The sequence below is a fragment of the Mustela nivalis genome, assembly GCF_964662115.1.
Source record: "Mustela nivalis genome assembly, contig: HAP1_SCAFFOLD_797, whole genome shotgun sequence".
NCBI lineage: Eukaryota > Metazoa > Chordata > Mammalia > Carnivora > Mustelidae > Mustela > Mustela nivalis.
Window position 1 is genome coordinate 50905 of NW_028135867.1, and position 25452 is coordinate 76356.

The window sequence follows — 25452 nt, forward strand, 5'->3', positions numbered from 1 at the left end:
TAATCTTATACAATATTCATAAATCTCACTCAGAGCCTTGGACATTTTTATTTGTTGAGTCTATATGGTACTACGGACATTCATCTTTTTTGACCTCATAGCTTCATGTATGTCTATACTTTTGAAAATACATGCATCATAGTTCCATTGTAAAATGTCTGGGTTATAAAATGTGCTACGCTATCAAAATGGTAATAAGAACATACAAATGACCTGATGTAATGAACTGGACCAGATTGCCAGATATCACATTTCATACCAGAAAGATTCAGTGGTAAGTTTTAAAATGGCCAGCTATACTTCGACTGAATTATAACTCATTTAACTTCTTTCTTTGTGTACAGTATTATACATTAGTCAGTATGATAGTAAATAAGTACTTTGGACAGATGTAAATATGCTGTAATAAAAAAAGTTTTTCTTCTTTCTTTTAGTCCTTTTTACTTGTAAGACTAGCCACAAATACCATGCCTCCCCCCAAATAATTTGCAATCCAAATTTATCTCTAAATGAATGTATTGCACAGGAAAAAAAATATATATATATACACTTACAGTAGACATGTTCAAAAATAGTTACACAACAGCAGGGCCCTAAATGTAAGCAGTATAGTTGTTTTGTTTTGTTTTGTGCTTTAAAAATAAAAAGAGGTTATGTGAAATATTGGAATTTTATTTCGAGGTCTAGTATTTCAAGACAGTTAAGCACACTTACAGTGTCAACAGCCTCTTGTTGGCAGTATGATTTTATTGGCTCCATGGAATAACAGCAAGAATTTACTATTGCTTCTTTCTTTTTTGACACACACAGAAAAAAAAATTGACACATTTGCTCAAGACCATCCAGAATCATTTTAACCTATCAAAATTGATGGGAGGCCTTCACTGCCAAAGTCACTGCTGGGTTTTCACAATTCATAGCAGACAATCTGCTACTCCCATTAGGATAAAGGAGAGAAGAGTCATAATCAGGGAAGAAAGGTAGATTAATACTTGTAATTATCATTGAATTATTTAGCCTGCTATAGGATTATTATTATTAGTGTCATTTGATCATTTTCTCTCATTTTATTAAACACAACTGTGAGTAATTACCCTACCTAATATTTCTCTGTATTGGTTGACTAGCTAGCAAACATTCATGAAAATATCCATTAGCCACACATATAAAATGCTGCATTATGATGCTGTTGAATCAGAACATACCACTACCTGATCCTGTAGCTCTTTGAGGATTTGCAAATCAATTAATTATATGTTTCTTGGATTCTTCCCATACAATTAGAAAATTTATAATAGAGTCCATGAACATTATTAGTTCTACCATTTTAAACCAGCAATCACACTTTGATTTTTACAACAAAAGCAGAAATATAAACACACACATTTGGGTCAGTTTTCTGTTAGTCTGTCTGGACTTCAAAATTCTATTCCTCAAGGTAATGCACACCAAAGTTCTGGATTAAACAAGAAATTAGATGGCACCTGAACACTTGGTTTAATATTCTCAAAAGGACTATGCAACCTATTTCTTACATTATAACATTGTTTTACAAAGATCCACACTTTTATAATGTACTAACATTATTTTTAATCATGATTAAAAATCAAACATAAAAATTCCTACTTTTTGCTTTTGCCCCCTCCATTTAGAACTTATTTATAGCCTGATAATTCAAAGGTCCCTATGTTTATGAAAATCTGGACAGAAATAGCTCTGAGATCCCATTCAGAACTTGATATTAATCTAAGTCTTTTGGCTCCATTTATCCTGTGAGCAAAGAGTAGGACAAAGGATTTGAGTACTGTTAGTTTATCTGGGAGATTATCCAAGGTAGAAAAGAATGGGAAAGTGATACAGTGAAGAAGCAACTTTGTCAAAGAGGTACATTGTTGATATAATTGTTGTGGATAGAAAATGAAGGCTTGCTTTTACTGAAAGGTCCTGAGAAACTTCTTTAAGTTGTCCTCATGAAGACCTGAAAACTGACAATTTTATCTATGGCTCTTATTTCCACTTCACTGAGAGCTGTCCTCAGAGGACATTAACTCTCCTACACTTTTGGGTTGTGTTGGAGACATTCTAAAATGAGAGAGAGAACATGAGATGCTATCAGTGTTAAGTAACTGCAATTTCCCATGGAACTATCCACCACAGGTTTGGCTATAATCAAGTGTTGGGCCTTGATATCAGAGGGATTTGAGGCAGTATCATTTTAGGTTAATCATTATATCTGAAATTTCCAAAAACTTCAACTGATGAAACTTTGATTATAAATCTATAAATATAACAATAAATCTACAGTATTCAAATTATTATCATAGAAATACACAGACAAAGCATCAATTGATTAATATTTAAATGTTACAAAATACTGAACTGAAAGGATTTGGTCATAGAACAACGTGTAAGAAGTAGAACTTAGGTTTAGGTTAGAACTCAGGATGCATTTGAGACTCAGTTAAGAAATTGAATGGAGGGACGCCTGGGTGGCTCAGCGGGTTAAGCCACTGTCTTCGGCTCAGGTCATGATCCCAGGGTCCTGGGACCGAGCCCCAAGTCAGGCTCTCTACTCAGCAGGGAGCCTGCTTCCTCCTCTCTCTCTGCCTGCCTCTCTGCCTGCTTGTCATCTCTCTCTGTCAAATAAATAAATAAAATCTTAAAAAAAAAAACAAATTGAATGGATGTCTGACTATCTTATAGGTTTGCTAAAAATCAGTGACTTTGTGTTCACGTGTGGCTATGCAGGAATTTTTAACTTTTCTAAGAAGTTATTAGATTTGATTATATAATGGCAGTAAAGGATGGGGAAAAGCAAAGTACAAACCCCATAAAGACAAAGACACTGAGTATGAGAAAAGAGTAATAGATAAGAAGAATCAATGCATTTGAGGAAAATGGGAATTGAAATACACAATGATTGTTGATTTTTTTAGATGGAGAAAACAAAACTAGCTTGCAAGAAGGAAATAACAGAAGACATGTTGTGATGTGATACAGAATCCTGGAAAAGGCAGTAACGTGGAATAAAGGAGTAGGGAGAGCATATCAGGTAATTTGGATAGGAAGGAGTTAGGAGATAATTGCTTGATAAATTTTATATGGCCCACTTAAATGCACAGATTTCTCTTCTTTAATTTATATGGAGAACAGGGTGTCCTTTCTCTTCCCTTTCAGAGCACCAGAGGTGTACTCTTTCAGACTGAAAACCTGAAAAGCTCAGGACTCAGTTGCTTAAGCACAGCTAAGAGGACATATTTCAATTAAGATTTACATTTTGCTGTATGTAGTAGACTTTCAAAAGTGGTTTAACCATATTTTTTCATTTAACAAGAAGACTACAGAGAGTGTTTTCTGGTGTTGGTTCAGCGTCTTAAGAAAGTCAAGTGAAGTATCTTAGAGGTTTTCATGGCTTTTTATTCACAGTTGCAAAAATTGCTGTTGGAGTTCTCACTATTAAGCCCACATTTCTGGCAGAAAGATAGAGGTAAAGAGAATGATATCTTGTACGACTGATACTTTGTCATGTGGTTACAATATAAATAGAAAAGAGACAATAAAATATTTGATGTTGTTTTAAGTTTCCTTGTTGTCAATCCCTCAGTGCTTTCTGAGATTCAAGGAAAAAGTAAATGGATATTGACCTGGCAACTATCAACACCTGTCAGTCTCTCTTGGATAACCAATATCTCTATAATCTCTTCTTCCCAGTAAAAAAAAAATAAAATATATTCATAACCCACACTGTGCCATATCAAGTAACTGCACCAAGATAAAATTACAATGATTTTCAGTTGTTCCAAATGGACAGAATACCCTTCCTTATGATATCATGTCTTATAAGATAGATAATTGGCTTGCTACCAATATACCCAGATGTGACTGTGGAAGAGACAGGAAAAAAATAATAATATTTATTTATTCCTTGGGTTGACTCTGTTTACACAGATGCATTACTATTAGAAAAGGTTGGTTTCGGACATTGGAATGAATTTACTTAATGGGTCTGTATGTCATTGTGTTGGAGGAAATTTTAAATTTCTACAGAAATTATTAGAATTCTATCTTATTCTCTTTTGTTAATTTTCACATGTTAACAAAGCCAACGTTTTTTCTAGCAGACAAGATCTTAAATCCTAACAAAACTCAATTTTTTCCTTTTTTTTTTTTAAGTTTGAGAGCCTCATGTTCTCTCATGCTGCTTTAAATACAACTCAAAAAGAAAAAAGGAGCTAAATGGGGCAGTAAGACCAGACTTTTTATTTTATTTTATTTATCTTATTTTTAATTAAAAAATTAAAGATTGTATTTATTTATTTGAGAGAGAGAGAGAGCATGAGTGGGGCAGGGGGAGGTAGCTGCAGAGAGAGACTGAGAAGTATACTCCCTAATGAGCAAAAAGCCCGATATGGAGCTCGATCCCAGGATCCTGACTGAGATCATGACCAGAGACAAAGGCAGATACATGTGCAAAATCCCTTTTTTTCTGGGAAATAATACTTTACAAGAGATGTTTGAAAAAGTACTGGGGAATCAACTTTAATAGGAGATACAAAAATTTAATTGACTTTTGTAAAGCTACAGGGATCCAAATGATGGGAATCCCAGCCCGTTTAGGTTGTGGACCACAGAGTATTCCTCTCTGTAATATTTTATTTTCTTCCATGTCTACTAACTCCAGTCCAAGTTCACTGATCTCTTTTTAGATAGTGCAAAACATGGCAAAGAATACCAAACGAGTGCCCAATATTCTACATTTATTATATCATTTCTAACATATAAAGTGTGTTATCAAGGCTGGTTCTGTGAACGAACCTAGTTACGCTAAAGTGTGTTTTGTTCTCCAAGAAATTAAATGCATGATTATCACACAATTATAAAATACTTGTGTCAAGAATTTTTATTCAAAAATTAATAAGAAGCAGATATTAAAACTAGTTCACATGGTTATTTGGGATATAAGCAGAGTTGTGCAGCAGAAGTGCTCTGGGCCCATAATTTGGGTTATAGAATTTATGTTTTCTAATGAAATATCACTAACTTGCATTATTGTTAACAAGAATCTTGTGCATTACCATCAGTTTTCTACATTATAACCTCTTGCTCTACAGTTTGTAAATAACTTTGTCAATAGCAAGCTAGTAAACAGGGTGACTCCAATAAATTGAGATAATCTCCAGAGTTTCTGCTACATAATGCCCAGGACTCCATTGAAAGGACACTTAAGAATTTATTTTGCCCAAAACTTTGATCATTTTTTTCACTGTCCTTACCTATTTTCCAAACCTAGTCCTTTTGCTTCACCTTTCAGTCTACGGACAACCCTGTATCTGACTGACTTGTAAATTCTGGGAATGTCTTGCAGATTAATTTGCTTGCCAGAGGTGGTTCCTCTATTTGATGTCTAAGAACCCTAATTAATTAAGAAAACTTTTTTTAACATTTTCATTGCTATTTATTATTATTATTATTATTATTGCTAATATCTCTATTATAAATAATTCACAAGGGCATCTTTCTGACAAAAGACAAAGAGCTGGCTACTAGTAGAAAAAGTACATTTGACTCTGTCAGTGAAAGTGGTAAAGGGATTTGAGAAAATAAGGCAAAGCACTGGAATTATGTGTTAAAACTTTAAATATTATAGACCCATTTACTTAATTTCTAATACTGTTGTTGCTTATAATTAAATAAGATGTTTTTCATGAACCACGCATTACAGCAAATATATTGTTTATACAGATTAAATTTTCATCAAAAGGGATGCCAGGGCGGTTCAGTTGGTTAAGCAGCTGCCTTTGGCTCAGGTCATGATCCCAGCATCCTGGGATCGAGTCCCACATTGGGCTCCTTGCTCGGCCGGGAGCCTGCTTCTCCCTCTGCCTCTGCCTGCCATTCTGTCTGCCTGTGCTTGCTCTCTCGCCCACAATCTCTGATAAATAAATAAAATCTTATAAACATTCGGGTGCACGTGCCCCTTTGGATCACTACGTTTGTATCTTTAGGGTAAATACCCAATAGTGCAATTGCTGGGTCATAGGGCAGTTCTATTTTCAACAATAAATAAATAAATCTTCATCAAAAAATAGTAAGTGTATTTTATTGTAGGATCATGATCAGCATTTTGCAGATGAGAAAAGTGAAATTTAGAAAAGTATGTCTCTTCAAGTCCCTCATACAATATCTGGCCTAGATAGAAGGATATACTATCACAATTGAGGAAGATAATTGAGATTACTTAAAATGATAAACTTTATTGTATAGGGTTTTTAAAAGTTTGCCACAGATTTAGATTCTTTTAAAATATATATCTATTTTGTGTAAAGAGAATGCACTGAGAAGTAAAAAGAAAGTGATATATCAGTGCTACCAACTAATGGCTATAATGTCATCACCTTATTTATGAACAATTAAACAGTGTGCAATATTTAAATAAATTTAAATAAATTCCTATTTATTTTATATATTTATAAATTTAAATAAATTCCTATTTATTTATTATTAAAGAAATTCCTTTAACAAACAGTATGTTTTGAAGGTTGCTAGCAGGAAATTGTTGTACTACATGGAAGTAATCAGAAAATGTGATCTAAAAGTCTGCTTTCAAGGGTATCTGCGTGGCTCAGTGGGTTAAAATTCTGCTTTCAAGAAGCTATAACAGTAAGTACTGAGCATTAGCTATTATATGCTATGGATGAATAACTGAAATCTACATTTGAAACTAATGGTACACTATACGTTAACTAATTGAATTTTAAAAAGTTAATTTAAAAAAACCCACTATTTTATAAAACAATATTCCCAACAGGCTCTTTTGCTTTAAAATACTCACTTTGTAATGAGAGTCATTACTTTTGTCTAGCCAATTCTTACACCACTGTTTATCCCTTCCCTGCTTTATCCCTTCCCAGTATCAATAAAGGCTCACTTGGGTTACCTAGAAGCCATGAGAAAGCTTGTAATAGATCTGGCTGGTTTTCACCAGCAATTTCACCACCATGTGCACAGGGAAGTCTATTGATAAAGGCTTTATTGCAATAAGTTGCAAATACATGGATGATTTTGAATTCTCTTTCTTGAGGTCTTGTTTCATGATAATCAATTTAGGGTGGCTTATTGGAATGGATGTTATTAACATATCTTCATAGTTATAAGTACATGGAATTGTAAAATAGATTAATGAATGTGGCATTACTGACAACTGTCCTCATTTTGAAATCAAATTACAGTGTACTAAGATGAGGAAGCAAAGCAGATTTGGGATTATGAGTGAAATAATTTAAAAATTCTTAGGGGTATGATCAGACTATTGGGTAATTCAGTAGAAAAATGTCAACTGATTGAGATTCTGTGTTCCCTGATTTCAGAGAGAAGTTAAGATAAATAAGGAACACGAGGAGACTAGGAAGCCAAACATAAGTGATACTTTTGTGCCAGGGTGTGTATACATCTGTTTATCTTCTTGCTTTACCACTAAGGTTGCTCCTAGAGGAGAGTTTAAATATGTGTTGGAGCTAATCTCTGTGGATTACACAAGAAACCACATCCTACAGCTCTCCCTGAAACACCCTTTATGATTTCAATGTAATTTGGTTTTTGCATTTTTAGAAATAACAAAATACTTTGCAAACTCATCTACTTTATTACCACCACAAGTGAGTCAGCTGACTCCACATTTTAACACAGTAACAGTCACAGAGGAATGGAGGAATGAGTAGAGTTATCAATATATGTGCTTTTAAGAAGTATGACAGGGTAGCAGCTATTTCCAGGAACCAAAACATGGGTCAGCAGCTGTGCAGGAAAAGTGATGGAATAAATGACTCATTTCAGAGGAGTTCTATAACATATTAGTTCTAGAATGTATCTTCAGCACCCAATTACCCGCTTTAATCTAAAGATAAGGATTTACAGTTAAGGTCCCATTTATGATTTGACTGGTAGGGTCTGAATCATTTTTACTATTGTTTTGACTATTACTTGAAACCTATAGTAGTACTTGGGATATGTGTTGTGTATTCTGTGCTATTTTTAGATTAGATAACTTCTGTCTCGAACTCCTGTTAATTTGTTTGTTTTGTTTATTTGATAGTGGTTTCAGTAAATGGATATATCTGAAAAATTGCAAAGCCACTATTAAAATAAGTTATTATGATATATAGCATGGTATTGCACATTCCTCCTTTGAATCCGACAGAGCTTCACCATATCCTTAACAACTTGGGAAAAACATGCTATTATTTTTCTTTATAAAATTTCTCCTGTTAGGCTGTGATGGTTGTCATGAGCAGTAACTCCTCTGAAGGCTTTGTCAAATGAGTTGAAAAAATTGGAAAGGTGTGCATGAAGCTGTTAGCTGAATATAAAGAAAAGAGCATTGAAGTACAATTCACACTCTTACTTCTCCTTCTATGCTTTCAGATGTTTGACATTTGAAAATTTTGCTTCTAGAAGAGATGCCCTATATAATTCTTACTTTAAGGAGCAAGTTGCTTTTATAATTTTTTTTATTATTCTACCATTCAAGTATTTCCATTTAAATTAAATTCAATACCATTTAAAAAAAATCAAAAGTGCATCCAGTATTCAATTCCTGGGCTAAATAATTTTAGAAAGCTTTGTGTTATTGAACCTACAGGGTTTTTCTGTAGTTTTAACTCTTTCTTTCTGTGATTTTTCCCATTAGTCAGGTAAGTGACTGCAATATAACAGACATTGAGGGTAAAGAAGGACTGAATAGAACAATCCTTGGCCTCATGAAGTTGAGAATCTAGCAAGGGAGTCAAACAATTCAATCATTCAGAGACAATTTATTGAGTGTCTGGCCTAAGATGAGCACAAAAAAAACCCCAGCACAGAAGAATCATTTTAATGGGAGAGATAGATAATAGGTAAGCCAACTTAAAAAAAATCGTACTGGTTTTTCTTTAATAGTAATGCATATTTGAACTAAATAAGCACATTTTAAAAAGAGCAGTGATTGAGAAGAGGCTTTTTAACTGAGTGGTCTGAAAGGGCCTCCCTGAAAAAGTCTGTTTTGAACAGATTTCTGAATAATATCAGCCAGGAAGCTGCGTAAAAATCTCAGGGATGGGTGATTTTTCCAGTCAAAAAACTGTAAAGGCTCCAAAGTCACAATAGAGCCATAAGTTTCTCTAATAAAGTAACTTCTGACAAAGAATGAGAAGAAATAACTAACCCAGGTTTGAAAGAAAAGGGACAGACTTTCTATGGAATTCATATTTAATTAAAGCTCTAAAGGACAAAAATACAATAGAGCAAAATTCTGGTCACGCTGATATACCTAATGAAAGTTCAGAAACAAGGTGTGGGTAGCAAAGAGTGTGTGGGAATGTTGGTAAGAACAGTTGGGAAGAGTCATCCCTGAACATGTTCTTAAATAAAGCAATTCTTGTGTTGTTTTAAAGGGTAAATTGGAGTTTGCCTAAGTGATTAGAGAAGGATGCCTCAGCTTATGGAAGTTCAAAGCCATAAAAATGTGATAAACTACTGCAGATATTTTCATGTATATTTGTTGTTGCTTCTAGTAATGGTGATCTAAAAACTCCTACTTAAGACAACTAAAAATCCAGACAAAATAGCTTCTAAAATTAAAAATATCAGAATGATTATAAAAATTAAGTGTGGGATTACTGGGCCAAAATACGAAATACAATGAGAGCCTAGAGATATATGCCCTGAAGCCATTTTAGCTATGAGAGCGTTTGAAACTGCTAAAACACACTGAGCCGTGTTGTTAATAGACTCTTGATACTAGAGAAACAAAATTCATAATCCGGCAGCAATCAAATTTGAGGACTTTGGTACAACCCAAATTTAAGTTGAGATCCCCAAAGCACAAGGAGAAGCAGAAATAAGACTATAGCCTACCTTGCCTTCTGTGTAAACTGAGAAAGTCAATCACTGAATTTGGAGTATGATTGTCTTGTAGAGTCTCAGATATAAGAAAATCCTGCCAAGGAGGACCATACCATTATTATAGCTCTTAATTATCCCTACTCAATAAGAGTTTCAAATATAATGTCTTGAACATAGCAAAATGTAACAAAGCGCACAAAGAAAAACCATTAACAAGATTTGATAGACAAAATGGGATTAAGTATGATGTTAAAATGATCAATAAAGATTGTAAAATGGCTTGAGTACTCTGCTCAAAGAAATGAGAGGGGAAGCAAATTGAACAAAAAACTGAAACTAAAAATGATATTGAGAAAGGTTTTATAAATGAACCAAATGGATACTCTAGAACTTTAAAGATGACAGCTAATTTAAGATACCACAGGGGTGCCTGGGTGGCTCACTTAATTAAACCTCCAATTCTTGTTCTTTTTTTTTTTAACACCTTAATTTTATTTTATTTCTTTCATTTTGGCTCAGGTCATGATGTCAGGGTTGTGAAATAGAGCCCAGAGTTGGGCTCTGTGCTGAGCCTGGAGCCTGCTTAAGATTTTTTTCCCTTCTTTTTCTATCCCTCCCTGAGCTCTCACTTGCTCACTCTCTCTTGCTTGCAAATAAATAGATAGATAGATAATAGACAAAGCAAAATAAAAGCAGATTATGAAAATAAATATAAAGATTTTGAAATGAAAACAAGTTCTAAATAAAATAGAGAAGACCTACACAGCTAAAAGTTCATTCAGAAAATCTACTATTAAAGAAGTCAGTATGACACAATGTTAAGATATCAAAAGATTTGAGCATGTACTTTACAGAAAGTGTAATCCAAATGGCCACTCATATATAAAAACTGTTTATCTTTATTATGAATCTGGAATTAAATTAAATTAAAAATGAATTAAAACTTAAAATGACATACTATTACACACTTACCATATTGGGCAACAGTAAAATTGTCTTGCAAGAATGTGAAAGAATGAAAGTGCCCATAATAAAAACATTTGAGGTAAGTTGGACAATATTTAGAAAACTTAAAAATAAAAATAAAGATTTGGTCCATTCCTAGAAATACAACATGGAACTAAATGAATATTTTCACCAGGATATGCAAACAGATGATTATAGCTATTTTATTCATAACGGCAGATCAGTAGTGGTCTATTTGCACAATGTTACATTAAATAAGAGAGAATATTAACAAACTAGGAGGAGGGGCTAGGTTGTTATCATAAACAGATCTTCTATGGTGCTGATTATGTTCTATTTCTCAAAATCTTTAAGTTAAAAAAATTTTTCAAATTTATATCTAGATAGATAGAGGATAGATGGACAGATATCCCAGAAGCTGCAAGGCTAGTCTAAGACAAGGCTTTAAAGGGCTTTTCTATACTCTACTAAATACTTGAAACCATTCATTATATCATAGCTCAGTGTTCAAATCTCCATTTGTTTCCTCAGTTTCCTAATATTTATCTTAAGGTGACCTGATCCAGACTTTTGATCACCTTTGTCTAAATATTTCTATTTTAACAAAGTCCTTTTTAAAACTGAGAGACTAAAACTTAGAAAAATACTCTGATTGTTATCTCACTAGAGTGGAAAATATATAGTTACCCATTAACTAATGATATCCATGTCTACATTAGATCCATGACATTTTTAATTCTTGGGAGCTTTTGGTTAAATGAATTTTTTAAGCTTCCTTTAAATGAAGCTTTAAGCCATCACCACATGAATAAAATTAAAGAACTAAATGAAAACAGGCCAAGTATTTACAGAGTAATAGAATGTGCAGTGGAAAGAGTACAATCCTGAAATCATAAAGCCTAAATTAGTGTGATGCATCTTTACTAGCCATGTAATCATAAACCAGTTATCTAAATGTGTTAGCCTCAGTTTTTTCACCCATGAAATGGTGATGATAATACTTATTATGCAGAGTTGTTGTGCGGATGTGATGAAGCATGGAGCATGAGAGTCTCATATTCCATGCTAAAATGATAGCTATTTTTATACTTATAATAATTCTAATAATAGTAATTAAATTGTTCAAAATGGTAATATTCATTTATATTGAGGCATTGTATTGACTATTCATAGACACATTTACCAAAATAAATTTCATTTTACGTTACCCCCTCTGAGGATATGTATTCCCTAATTCAATATGAATCTCATTATGAGTAATAATTATCATAATAAATATGCTGATTTTTCTTCTATTTATTTTTAGGGAAGTATCCTTTACTGTTGAACATAAAGAAGCTTAAGCAAGTCTGTCTTATTCAAAATTTGCATGCTGCTTTCTTATGAAACTAGATTATAGAGTTGTATGAAATAAATTCATGCAGTTAAGACATTTATGTTTGGAAAACTGGGTGGTCAGTTTAGTATTTCAAAAGAAGATTTTAAATTTGAACCTTAAAACTGAGCTCTTTCAGCCTTATTTATAGACCATCCTTCATGCTTCATAAGTACTCCTTCATTGTAAACTAAGTAATAGTGTTTGTCACAGTGTATATAACGAAAATGGATTTTATATTCTATTATTTCAGAGTTAGTTGCAGTTTCTACTTCCTTCCTTTTTTGAAAAATAGATTAATTCTACAAAAAGTTTTTGCCAGCTTTATTGAAAAAAAATCGACATATTATAATTTGTAAATTTAAGAAATGATTTCTTATAACATTGCAAACTTTTAACATTGTGTAAATTTTGTACAATTTGATAAATCGGTATACATCTTTATTGCAATATAATCTACATAAAAATGTTAATACATCTACTATCTCGTATAGTTGCCACTGTTTTTTATGCATGTATCATAAGGAATTTATGATCTACTCTCTTAGCAACTTCTATGTATATAGTATAGTAGAGATAAACTTCAGAGGTCTTGTGGGTTTTGTTCCAGACTGCCTCAATAAAGTGATTATCTCAATAAACTAAGTCAAATTATTATTATTTTTTTTGGTTTCCCAGTGCATATAAAAAATTATGTTTCCCAGTGCATATAAAAAATAAACACTATCCTGTACTGTTCAAAAGCATTATGTTTTTAAAGAAAAACAATGTATATACCTTAAGTAAACTAGTTCTGAGTTTTCAGTGGGTCATAATTCCTGATCACAGATCACCATAACAAATACAATAATAATGAAAAAACTTGAAATATTGCAAGAATTACCAACATGTGACAGAGAGACACAAAATGAACAAATGTTGTTAGAAAAATGGTGGCAGCAGACCTCTTTTATACAAGATTGCTATAAACTTTCAACTTGTAAGAATGTGATATATGCAAAGTTTAATAAAGGGAAGCACAATTAAAAAAAAGTATGTATATTTTATTAACTATGATCATCATGCTGTACATTAGATCCCCAGAACTTTTTCGTATTATAGTTGCAAGTTTGCACCCTTTGACCACCTTACTCCACCCCAGGTTCACCCCTTGTCAACTCAACTCTAAGTTTCCATTAGTTTGCCTTTTCCTCAGATTCTGTATGTAAGGGATATCATAATACATAAATTTAAAAAATATATAAAATCTTTGAAATATTTCACTTAGTATAACACCTTCAAGATCCATCCATGCTGTCTTAATTTTTCATGGGTAAGTAGTATTCCATAGTATATATTTACCATACTTAGTTTATTCATTCATCCATTAATGGATACTGAAGTTATTTCCATCTCTTGCTTAGAGTTAATAATGTGATAATAAACATAAGAGTGCAGATATGTCTTTGAACTGTGACTTCGTTTCCTTTAGATATATCCCTAGAAGTGGGATTACTGAATCATATGGTAATTTTACTTTTAATAATATGAATAATCTCCATACTGTTTTCCATACAAATTTATATCCCTATCACAGTGCATTTTCCCCAATATTTACCAAAATTTGTTAGTTTCAATTTGTGGTAGTATATATTCTAATAGGTAGTAATATCTTGCTGTGTTTTTCAGAGGTAAACAACAACAACAACATCATAATGACTTTGCCCTGAGTTTTTTACGTTGAGCACTTTTTAATGCTCCTGTTGGTCATTTATATAACTTTTTTGAAAAAAAAAAAGTCTATTGAGATCCTTTTGCTATTTTTTTAATTATATATATTTTTTCTATTTGTATTTGTTGGTTATTAACCTCTTTTCAGATATAAGATTTGTAAGTATTTTCTTACATTCTGTGGATTGTGTTTTCATTCTCTCTCTCTCTCTTTTTTTTTGGCAATGCAGACACTTTAGTTTGATGTAATACGATTTATTTATTTTTGCTTTTTTTCCTGTGTTTTTGGTCTGGTATCCAAAAAACTATTGGCAAGACCAATGTCAAGGAGAATTTTTCCTATGTTTTCCTTTAGGAAATGTAGTTTCATGCATCACCTTTAAGTCTTTAATCTATTTCAAGTTAAGACTTATGAGTGATATAAGGTTCCGGTTTCCTACTGTTTATGTGACTATTCAGTTTTAAATATCATTTATTGAACAGACTATCTTTACCCATTACATATGTTGGCCCCTGTCAAATATTAGGTGACTGTATGAAAGGATTTATTTCTGTTCTACTTGTTTATTGGTCTGTTTTTATGCCAGTATACTTTATTGTTTTGAGCATGAGGGCTTTGTAGTATAGTTTCAAATCAAGAAGTGTAATTTCTCTTCTTCATTCTTTCTCAGAACTGCTTTGATTATTTGTTGTCTTTTATGGTCTCATATAAATTGTAGGATTCTTTACTTACTTCTGTAAAAAATAATATTGGATTTTTTAAAGATTTTTAATTTATTTATTTGACAGAGAGAGATGACAAGCAGGCAGAGAGGCAGGCAGACAGAGAAGAGGAAGCAGGCTTCCTGCTGAGCAGAGAGCCTGATGCGGGGCTCGATCCCAGGACCCTGGAATCATGACCTGAGCCGAAGGCAGCGGCTTAACCCACTGAGCCACCCAGGCGCCCCTAACATTGGATTTTTGATAGGAATTGGATTTACAGATGGTTTTCGGTAGTATGGACATTTTAACAATGTTAATTCTTACCATTCATAAATATGAGCTATCTTTCCATTTGTGTCTCCTTCAATTTCTTTATCAATGTCATAGTTTATGGAGTTCAGATCTTTCATCTTCTTAGTTAAACCTATTCCTAAGTATTTTATTATTTTTGATGCTATTGTGAATTAGATTGTTTTCTTTATTTTTTCAGGTAGTTCATCATTAGAGTGTTAAAATGCTACTGTCTTTTGCTTACTTTGGATGATATGAAAAACAGGGAAGAATTCCATATTAAAAAAAATGAAACAAAACAAAATTCTTGTCTTTTATATATTGATCTTGTATTTGGCGGCTTTACTAAATTTGTTTATTCAAATTTTTTTTGTGAAGTTTTTAGGATTTTTTAACATGTAAGTTCATGTTATCCAAAAAAAGAAAATTTTACTTCTTCCTTTTTTTTTTTTTTTTGGAGTCTCTTATTTCTTTGTGTTCCTTGTTTCTCTGGCTAGGACATCCAGTACTATGTCAAATGAGAGTAGTGAAAGTGGACACACTTGTCTTTTTTCTGATCTTTAAGGGGAAAACTTTCAAACTTTTTTGATTGAATATGAGATTAGCTCTGGGCTTGCAATATGTGGTTTTTCTTTAATGGATTTTTTAAATTATTTTTTAAAAAAATTTTTATAAACATATAATGTGTTTTTATCCCTAGGGGTACAGGTCTGTGAATCACCAGGTTTACACATTTCACAGCACACACCATCACTCACCATAGCACCTGCCCTCCCCAATGTCCATACCCCCACCATCCTCTCCCAACACACCTCCCCCCAGCAACCCTCAGTCTGTTTTGTGAGATTCAGTCTTTTATGGTTTGTCTCCCTCCCAATCCCATCTTCTTTTATTTTTCTTTTCGTACGCCCAAAACCGCCTATGTTGCATCCCCACTTCATCATATCAGGGAGATCATATGATAGTTGTCTTTCTCAGATTGATTTATTTCGCCAAGCATAATACCCTCTAGTTCCATCCACGTCATCACAAATAGCAGGATTTCATTTCTTTTGATGGCTGCATAGTATCCCATTGTACATATATACCACATCTTATTTATTGATTCATCTGTTGAAGGACATTTAGGTTCTTTCCATAGTTTAACTATTGTGGACATTGCTGCTATGAACATTTGGGTGCATTTGCCCCTTCAGAATGCCACGTTTGTATCTGTAGGGTATATACCCAGTACTGCAATCACTGGGTCATAGGCTAGTTCTATTTTCAGCTTTTTGAGGCACCTCCACGCTGCTTTCCAGAGTGGTCGCTCCAGCTTGCATTCCCACGTACAATGTAGGAGGGTTGCCCTTTCTCCACATCCTCGCCAGCATCTGTCATTGACTGACTTGTTCATTTTAGCCATTCTGAAAGGTGTGAGGTGGTATCTCATTCTGGTTTTGATTTGTATTTCCCTGATGCCGAGTGATGTGGAGCATTTTTTCATGTGTCTGTTGGCCATTTGGATGTATTTTTTGCAGAAATGTCTGTTCATGTCCTCTGCCCATTTCTTCATTCGATTATTTGTTCTTAGGGTGTTGAGTTTGATAAGCTCTTTATAGATTTTGGATGGATACTGGTTCTTTACCTGGTATGTCATTTGCAAATATCTTCTCCCAGATAACTTCTGACAGTCATCTTTTGGCTTTGTTAACTGTTTCCTTTGCTGGGCAAAAGCTTTTTGATCTGATGAAATCCCAAGAGTTCATTCTTGCCCTTGCTTCCCTTGCCTTTGGCGATGTTCCTAGGAAGAAGTTGCTGCTGCTGAGGTCAAAGAGGTTGCTGCCTGTACTCTCCTCAAGGATTTTGATGGATTCCTTTCTCACATTATGCTTCTTCATCCATTTCCAGTCTATTTTCATGTATGGTGTAAGGAAATGGTCCAACTTCATTTTTCTGCATGTGGCTGTTCAATTTTCCCAACACCATTTGTTGAAGAGGCTGTCTCTTTTCCATAGGACATTCCTTCCTGCTTTGTTGACGATTAGTTGACCATAGAGTTGAGGGTGTATTTCTGCGCTCTCTATTCTGTTCCATTGATCTATGTCTGTTTTGGGGACAGTTCCCTACCATCTTGATGATGACAACTTTGTAATAGAGCTTGAAGTCTGGAATTGTGATGCCAACAACTTTGGCTTTCTCTTTCAATATTCCTCTGGCTATTCGAGGTATTTTATGGTTCCATATATATTTTAGGATGATTTGTCCCATTTCTTTGAAAAAAAATGGATGAGATTTTGATAGGGATTGCATTAAATGTGTAGATTGCTTTAGGTAGCATAGACATTTTCACAATACATTTCTTCCAATACAGGAGAATGGAACATTTTTCCATTTCTTTGTGTCTTCTTCAATTTCTTTCATGAGTACTCACTTTAGAGTTCTGAGTATAGATTCTTTGTCTCTTTGGTTAGGTTTATTCCTAGGTATCTTAGGGTTTTGAGTGCAATTGTAAATGGGATTCACTCCTTAATTTCTATTTCTTCAGTCTTGTTGGCTTAAAAAAAATGCAACCAATTTCTGTGCATTGATTTTATATTCTGACACTTTACAGAATTCCTATACAAGTTATAGCAGATTTGGAGTGGAGTCCTTTAAGTTTTCCACATATAGTGTCATATCGTCTGCAAGCAGGGATAGTTTGACTTCTCTTTTGCCAATTTGGCAAAATTTGGATACCTTTAATTTCTTTTTGTTGTCTGATTGCTGAGGCTAGGACTTCTAGTACGATGTTGAATAGCAGTGGTGATAACGGACATCCCTGCCGTGTTCCTGACCTCAGCGGAAAAGTATTCAGTTTTTCTCCATTGAGAATGATATTTGCAGTGGGTTTTTCATAGATGGCTTTGATAATATTGATAACATGTGCCCTCTATCCCTACACTTTGAAGAGTTTTAATCAGGAAGGGACACTGCACTTTGCCAAATGCTTTTTCAGCATCTATGGAGAGTATCATGTGGTTCTTGTTCTTTCTTTTATTAATGCGTTGTATCACATTGATTGATTTGCATATGTTGAACCAACCTTATAGCCCTGGAATAAATCCCACTTGGTCGTGGTGAATAATCCTTTTAATGTACTGTTGAATCCTATTGGCTAGTATTTTGGTGAGAATTTTCGCATCTGTGTTCATCAAGGATATTGGTTTGCTGTTCTCTTTTTTGATGGGATCCTTGTCTGGTTTTGGGATCAAGGTGATGCTGGCCTCATAAAATGAGTTTGGAAGTTTTCCTTCCATTTCTATTTTTTTGGAACAGTATCATGAGAATAGGAATTAATTCTTCTTTAAATGTTTGGTAGAATTTCCCTGGGAAGCCATCTGGCCCGGGGCTTTTGTTTGTTTGGAGATTTTTGATGACTGTTTCAATCTCCGTACTGGTTATGGGTCTGTTTCTTCCTGGTTCAGTTGTGGTAGTTTATATGTCTCTAGGAATGTATCCATTTCTTCCAGATTGTTGAATTTGTTGGCGTAGAGTTGCTCATAGTATGTTCTTATAATTGTTTGTATTTCTTTGGTGTTGGTTGTGATCTCTCCTCTTTCATTCATTAATTTATTTATTTGGGTTCTTTCGCTTTTCTTTTTGATAAGTCTGGAAAGGGTTTTATCAATCTTATTAATTCTTTCAAAGAAGCAGCTCCTAGTTTTGTTGATTTGTTCTATTGTTTTTTGTTGTTGGTGGTGGTTTTTTGTGGTTTTTATTTGTTTGTTTATTTGTTTCTATTTCATTGATTTCTGCTCTGATCTTTATTATTCCTCTTCTGCTGGGTTTAGGCTTTCTTTGTTGTTCTTTCTCCATCTCCTTTAGGTGTAGGGTTATGTTGGGTATTTGAGATCTGAGAGAGAAGCGTGGTTGCACACGTGTGTCACTGCGCTCCCCAAGAGCATGTCTGGGGAAGGTGCAGCACGCCACCCCAGGAGAAGAGAAGGATACGTTGGCCTTGTGGTCGGGAAAGGTCGGGAAGCAGAATAGCCTGCCGTGGCAGGAACAGCAGGCCGGTGGCAAGACAAGTGTCACCCGCTCCCTGTGCAGAGAGACAAAGCCTGGTTCCTAAGGAGACATGAGGGGATGACTAGGGCAGGGATGCATGCTCCACTCTGAGGAAGGAGTCTGGGCAGAAGGCAGGCCTGTCCTGTGCCTCTGGTCCCAAGGGGACAGCATCTCCTTGACCACCTGTCCGTAGGGCCGACTTGGGCTAGCTACCAGGCGCCATACCCGGAACTCGCAGAAATAGCTCCCTCGAGAAACGGGCAGTCAGATGCCATCTTCCTCCAAGATGCGACAGCGTTTTCGGTGGCAGGGGGTTTGCCGGGGAAGGAGTGGGGACAATCTCCCAAAGCTCCCCATTCCAGTGAACGGGCGGTGTTCAGGGATCCTGTCGCCTCTCCTCTCCTGTGGGGAAGGCACTGGCCTTGTCCGCGAGTCAGCCTGAGGGCCTGTGCAAAAGGCCAAGCGTTGCCTACACTGGGAAAATGTAGTGTGCATTGAGTGCCATCCTAGGCCACGCACGCTGCTGCAGCGCTGTGGCTGTGTCTGCTTAGTTCGGACTGGCAGGGTGAACCCAGGGTGCCAACATAGAGCCCGGGAAAGCAAGGCCCAAGAGGGACCAGCTCTCCCGCAGCGCTTCTTCCCTGATGCGACAGAGCGAACACCCAAAGCCTTGCTGAGGAAGCAGCAGCGAAGTGCCGTTCGCGCCAAGCTGAAAACCTCTGTGAAAGCATAGCAGTCGCTGGGAAATCAGAGTCGTTTTTGTGGGCTGCTGTTGCTGCTTGCCTTAGGCTAGTATTCGCAGCACGGCGGGAGAAACCCTCATACAGCGAAAGGGTCTTTGCCTGGGCATCTCCTCTGGGAAAGCACAGCATTCTTTGGGAAATCAGAGTCGGGTCTGTGGGGTCCTGCTGCTGCTTGCCTGAGCAAGACCCAACAGCACGGTGTAATAGACCCGCATGGGGCGAAATCCTCTTTGCCTGGGCATCCCCACTGCCTGAGAGAACCGTGGTTGCGCCTGTGGAAAGAGCCTTAAGGAAGGGGACATGTCTGTCACTGGGCTCCCCAGGAGCCTGTCTGGGGAAAGTGCAGCAAGCTGCCCAGGAGAAGAGAAGGAGCCATTGGCCTTGTGGTCGGGAAATGGTCGCGAAGCTGGCAGGAACAGCGGGCCGGTGGCAAGACAAGTGTCACCCACTCCCTGTGCAGAGAGACGAAGCCTGGCTGCTAAGGAGACATGAGGGGGCGATTGGGCCGGGGAACGTGCTCCAATCTGAGGAAGGAGTCTGGGCAGAAGGAAGGCCTTTCCTGTGCCTCTGTTCCCAAGTGGAAAGCATCTCCTTGGCCACCTGTCCAGAGGGCAGACGTGGGCTTGCCACCAAGCTTCCAGCCCTGAACTCGCAGAAACACCTCCTGGAGGAACGGGCAATCAGATGCCGTCTTCCTCCAGGATGTGGCAGCATTGGCGGAGGCAAGGGGTGTCCCGGGGAAACAGGGACAGTTACCGATTACTCCCCATTCCAGGGCACGGGCGGTGTGCAGTGATCCTCTCACGACTCCTCAAGGATGGAGAAGGCACTGGCCTAGTCCCCTGTCCACCTGAACGCCAGAGTAAAAGGGCCGGCCGTGCCTATGCTGAGAGATGGCATTGTGAGCAGAGTGCCATCCTAGGCCACGCACGCTGCTGCAGGGTCGAGGCTGTGTCTGCTTATTTCACCTTGGCAGAATGAACCCAGGATGTGAACTTGGAGCCCAGGATAGGAAGGCCCCAAGAGGCACCAGCTCTCCGGCAGCACTTCTTCCCTGACGCGACTGAAGCCTTGCTGAGGAAGCAGCGGCGAAGTGCTGTTCGCTTCAAGCCAAAGCCTCTGCGAAAGCACAGCATTTGCTGAGAAATCAGAAGTCGGTTCTGCGGGCTCTTCTGCAGCTTGCCTGTGCCCAGTCTCTCAGTGGGAGAAACCTGCATACAGCGAAAGCGTCTTTGCCCGGGCATCTCCTCTGGGAAAGCACAGCATTCGTTGGGAAATCAGAATCGGATGTGCGGGATGCAGCAGCTGAATGCCTGAGCTAGTCTCCGCAGCACGGTGGAAGATACCCGCATGGAGCGAAATACTCTTTGCCCTAGCATCCCTTCTGCCTGAGAGAGAAGCGTGGTTGCACACGTGTGTCACTGCTCTCCCGAGGAGCAAGTGTTGGGAAGGCACAGCAGGCCGCCTCTGGAGAAGGGAAGGAGCCCTTGGCCTTGGGGTCGGGAAACGCTCGGGAAGCAGGATAGCCTGCCATGGCACGAACAGAAGGCCGGCAGCAAGACAAGTCTCACCCGCTCCCTGTGCGGAGAGATGGAGGCTGGCTGCTAAGGAGACATGAGGGGACGACTAGGGCAGGGGCGCGTGCTCCCCTCTGAGGAAGGAGTCTGGGCAGAAGGGCAGAAGGCAGGCCTGTCTTGTGCCTCTGGTCCCAAGGGGACAGCATCTCCTTGGCCACCTGTCCCAAGGGCAGTCTTGGGCTTGCCACCAGGTGCCATACCCGCAACTCGCAGAAACAACCCCATGGAGAAACGGGCAGTCAGATGCCGTCTTCCACCAAGATGTGGCAGCGATGTGGGTGGCAGGGGGTGTGCCGGGGAAGGAGTGGAGACTGTCCCCCACAGTTCCCCATCCAAGAGCACGGGCTTTGTGCAGGGTTCCTGTCGCCTCTTCTCTCCTGTGCTGAAGGCACTGGCCTAACCCCGAGTCTGCCTGAGGGCCGGAGCAAAAGGCAAAGCCTTACCTACCCCAGGAGATGGTAATAGGCATAGAGTGCCATGCTAGGCCACGCAAGCTGCTGCAGGGCTGTGACTGTGTCTGCATAGTTCGGCTTAACAAGGTGAACCCGGGGCGCGAACTTGGAGCCCGGGAAAGCAAGGCCCAAGAGGCACCTGCTCTCCCGCGGTTCTTATTCCCTGCCGCGAAGGAGCGAACGACCAAAGCCTTGCTGAAGAAGCAGAAGCATAGTGCGTTACGCGCCAAGTTGGAAACCTCTGGGAAAGCATAGCAGTCGCTGGGAAATCAGAGTCGGTTCTGAGGGCTTTTCTGCTGCTTGCCTGAGCCCTGTCTCGCGGTGGGAGAAACCTGCATACAGCGAAACCTCTTTGACGGGCATCCCCTCTGGGAAACACAGCTTTCGTTGGGAAATCAGAATCGGATGTGTGTGATGCTGCAGCTTAATGCCTGAGCTAGTCTCCACAGCATGGTGGAAGATACCCGCGTGGAGCGAAATCCTCTTTGCCCTAGCACCCCTCTGCCTGAGAGAAGCGCGGTTGTGCCTGTGGATAGAGCCTTAAGGAAAGGGACACGTCTAGTACTGCGATCCCCAGGAGTATGTCTGTGGAAGGTGCAGCACGCTGCCCAGGGAGAAGAGCAGGAGCCGTTGGCTTTCTGGTCTGGAAATGGTTGCGAAGCAGAAGAGCCGGCCCTGGCAGGCACAGCGGCCAGTGGCAATACAAGTGTCACCCGCTCCCTGTGCAGAGAGACAGTAGCCTTTCTGCTACTGAGAGAGGAGGGGATGAGTATGGCAGGGCGTGTGCTCCACTCTTAGGAAGGAGTCTGGGCAGAAAGTATGCCTGTCCTGAGCCTCTGGGCCCAAGGAGACAGCAGCTCCTTGGCCACCTGTCCCTGGGGCAGACATGCGCTAGCCACCAGGAGCCTACGCCGAACTCGCAGAAACAGCTCCCTGAAATAACAGGGAGTCAGATGCCGTCTTCCTTCAGGATGTGGAAGCTTGGAGGTGGCATGGGGTTTAAGGGGATGGGGTGAGGACAGTCCCCGAAAGCTCCCTATTCAGTGACGGGCGGTGTGCAGAGATCCTGTCACGTCGCCTTTCCTGTGGGGAAAGCACTGGGCTAGTCCGCGAGAACGCCTGATCGCCAGAGTAAAAGGCCAAGCGATGCCTACACCGGGAGATGGTAGTGTGCATAGGGTGCCATCCTAGGCTCCGCACGCTACTGCAGTGTTGTGGCTGTATCTGCTTAATTTGGCCTGGCAGGGTGAACCCGGGAAGCGAACATGGAGCCCGGGAAAGCAAGGCCCAAAAGGCACCAGCTCTCCCGCAGCTCTGCTTCCCTGACGCGACTGAAGCCTTGCTGAGGAAGCCTTGGCGAAGTGCTGTTCGCTCGAAGCCAAAGCCTCTGAGAAAGCACAGCATTCGCTGAGAAATGTTCTGCGGGCTACTGCTGCTTGCCTGAGCCCAGACTCGCGGCTGGAGAAACCCGCATACAGCGAAAGCCTCTTTGCCTTGTGTTCTACACTGGGAAATCACAGCATTCGTTTGGAAATCTGAGTTGGGTTTGGGGAAGCTGCTGATGCTTGCCTGAGCTAGTCTCCGCAGCACGGTGGAAGATACCCGCATGGAGCGAAATACTCTGCTCTAGCATCCCTTTACCTGAAAGAGACGCGTGGTTGCACACGTCTGTCACGGCGTTCCCCAGGAGCAATGTGGAGAAGGCGCAGCAGGCCACCTCCGGAGAAGAGAAGGAGCCCTTGGCCTTGGGTTTGGGAACGCTCGAGAAGCAGGATAGCCTGCCATGGCACGAACAGCAGGCCGGAAGCAAAAGAAGTGTTCCCCGCTCCCTGTGCGGAGAGATGGAAGCCAGGCTGCTAAGGAGACATGAGGGGATGACTAGGGCAGGGGCGCGTGCTATCCTCTGAGGAAGGAGTCTGGGCAGAATGCAGGCCTGTCTGGTGCCTCTGGTCCCAAGGGGACAGCATCTCCTTGGCCACCTGTCCCAAGGGCAGACTTGGGCTTGCCACCAGGTGCCATACCCGCAACTCGCAGAAACAACCCCATGGAGAAACGGGCAGTCAGATGCCATCTTCCACCAAGATGTGGCAGCGATGTGGGTGGCAGGGGGTGTGCCGGGGAAGGAGTGGAAACTGTCCACCACAGTTCCCCATTCAAGTGCACGGGCCGTTTTCAGGGATCCTGTCGCCACCTCTCTCCTGTGCTGAAGGCACTGGCCTAACCCCGAGTCTCCCTGAGCGCCAGAGCAAAAGGCAAAGCCTTACCTACCCCAGGAGATGGTAATAGGCATAGAGTGCCATGCTAGGCCACGCAAGCTGCTGCAGGGCTGTGACTGTGTCTGCTTAGTTCGGCTTAGCAAGTTGAAACCCGGGTGTGAACTTGGAGCCCGGGAAAGCAAGGCACACGAGGCACCAGCTCCCCCGCGCTTCTTCTTCCCTGCCGCGACAGAGCGAACGACCAAAGCCTTGCTGAGGACAGCAGTGTAGTGCGGTTCGGGCCAAGTTGAAAACCTCTGGGAAAGCATAGCAGTCGCTGGGAAATCAGAGTCGGTTCTGCGGTCTCTTCTGCTGCTTGCCTGAGCCCAGTCTCGCGGTAGGAGAAACCCGCATACAGCGAAAACCCTTTGCCCGGGCATCCCCTCTGGGAAAGCACAGCATTCGTTGGGAAATCAGAATCGGATGTGTGTGATGCTGCAGCTTAATGCCTGAGCTAGTCTCTGCAGCATGGTGGAAGATATCCGTATGGAGCGAAATCCTCTTTGCCCCCTCTGCCTGAGAGAGAAGCGCGGTTGCACTGTAGAAAGAGCCTTAAGGAAAGGGACACGTCTATCACTGCGCTCCCCAGGAGCATGTCTGTGGAAGGTGCAGCACGCTGCCCAGGGAGAAGAGCAGGAGCCATTGGCTTTCTGGTCTGGAAACGGTTGCGAAACAGGAGAGCCGGCCCTGGCAGGCACAGCGGCCGTTGGAAATACAAGTGTCACCCGCTCCCTGTGCAGAGAGACGGAAGCCTGTCTCCTACGGAGAGAGGAGGGGATGAGTAGGGCAGGGCGCGTGCTACACTATGAAGAAGGTGTCTGGGCAGAAAACATGCCTGTCCTGAGCCTCTGGGCAGACATGCGCTAGCCACCAGGAACCTACGCTGAACTGGCAGAAACAGCTCCCTGAAATAACAGAGTCAGATGCCGTCTTCCTTCAGGATGTGGAAGCTTGGAAGTGGCATGGGGTATAGGGTGATGGGTGAGGACTGTCCCCGAAAGTTCCCTATACAGTGCATGGGCGGTGTGCAGGGATCCTGTCACGTCTCCTTTCCTCTGGCGAAAGCACTGGGCTAGTCCGCGAGAACGCCTGAGCGCCAGAGTAAAAGGCCAAGGGATGCCTACACCGGGAGATGGTAGTGTGCATAGGGTGCCATCCTAGGCTCCGCATGCTACTGCAGGGTTGTGGCTGTGTCTGCTTAATTCGGCCTGGCAGGGTGAACCGGGAAGCGAACATGGAGCCCGGGAAAGCAAGGCCCAAAAGGCACCAGCTCTCCCGCAGCTCTTCTTCCCTGAAGCGAACGAAGCCTTGCTGAGGAAGCAGCAGTGAAGTGCGGTTCGCTCCAAGGCCAAAGCCTCTGTGAAAGCAGAACATTCGCTGAAAATCAGAGTCGGTACTGTGGGCTGCTGCTGCTCTTTGCCTAGGCCAATCTCACAGTGGGAGAAACCCGCATACAGCGAAAGGCTCTTTGCC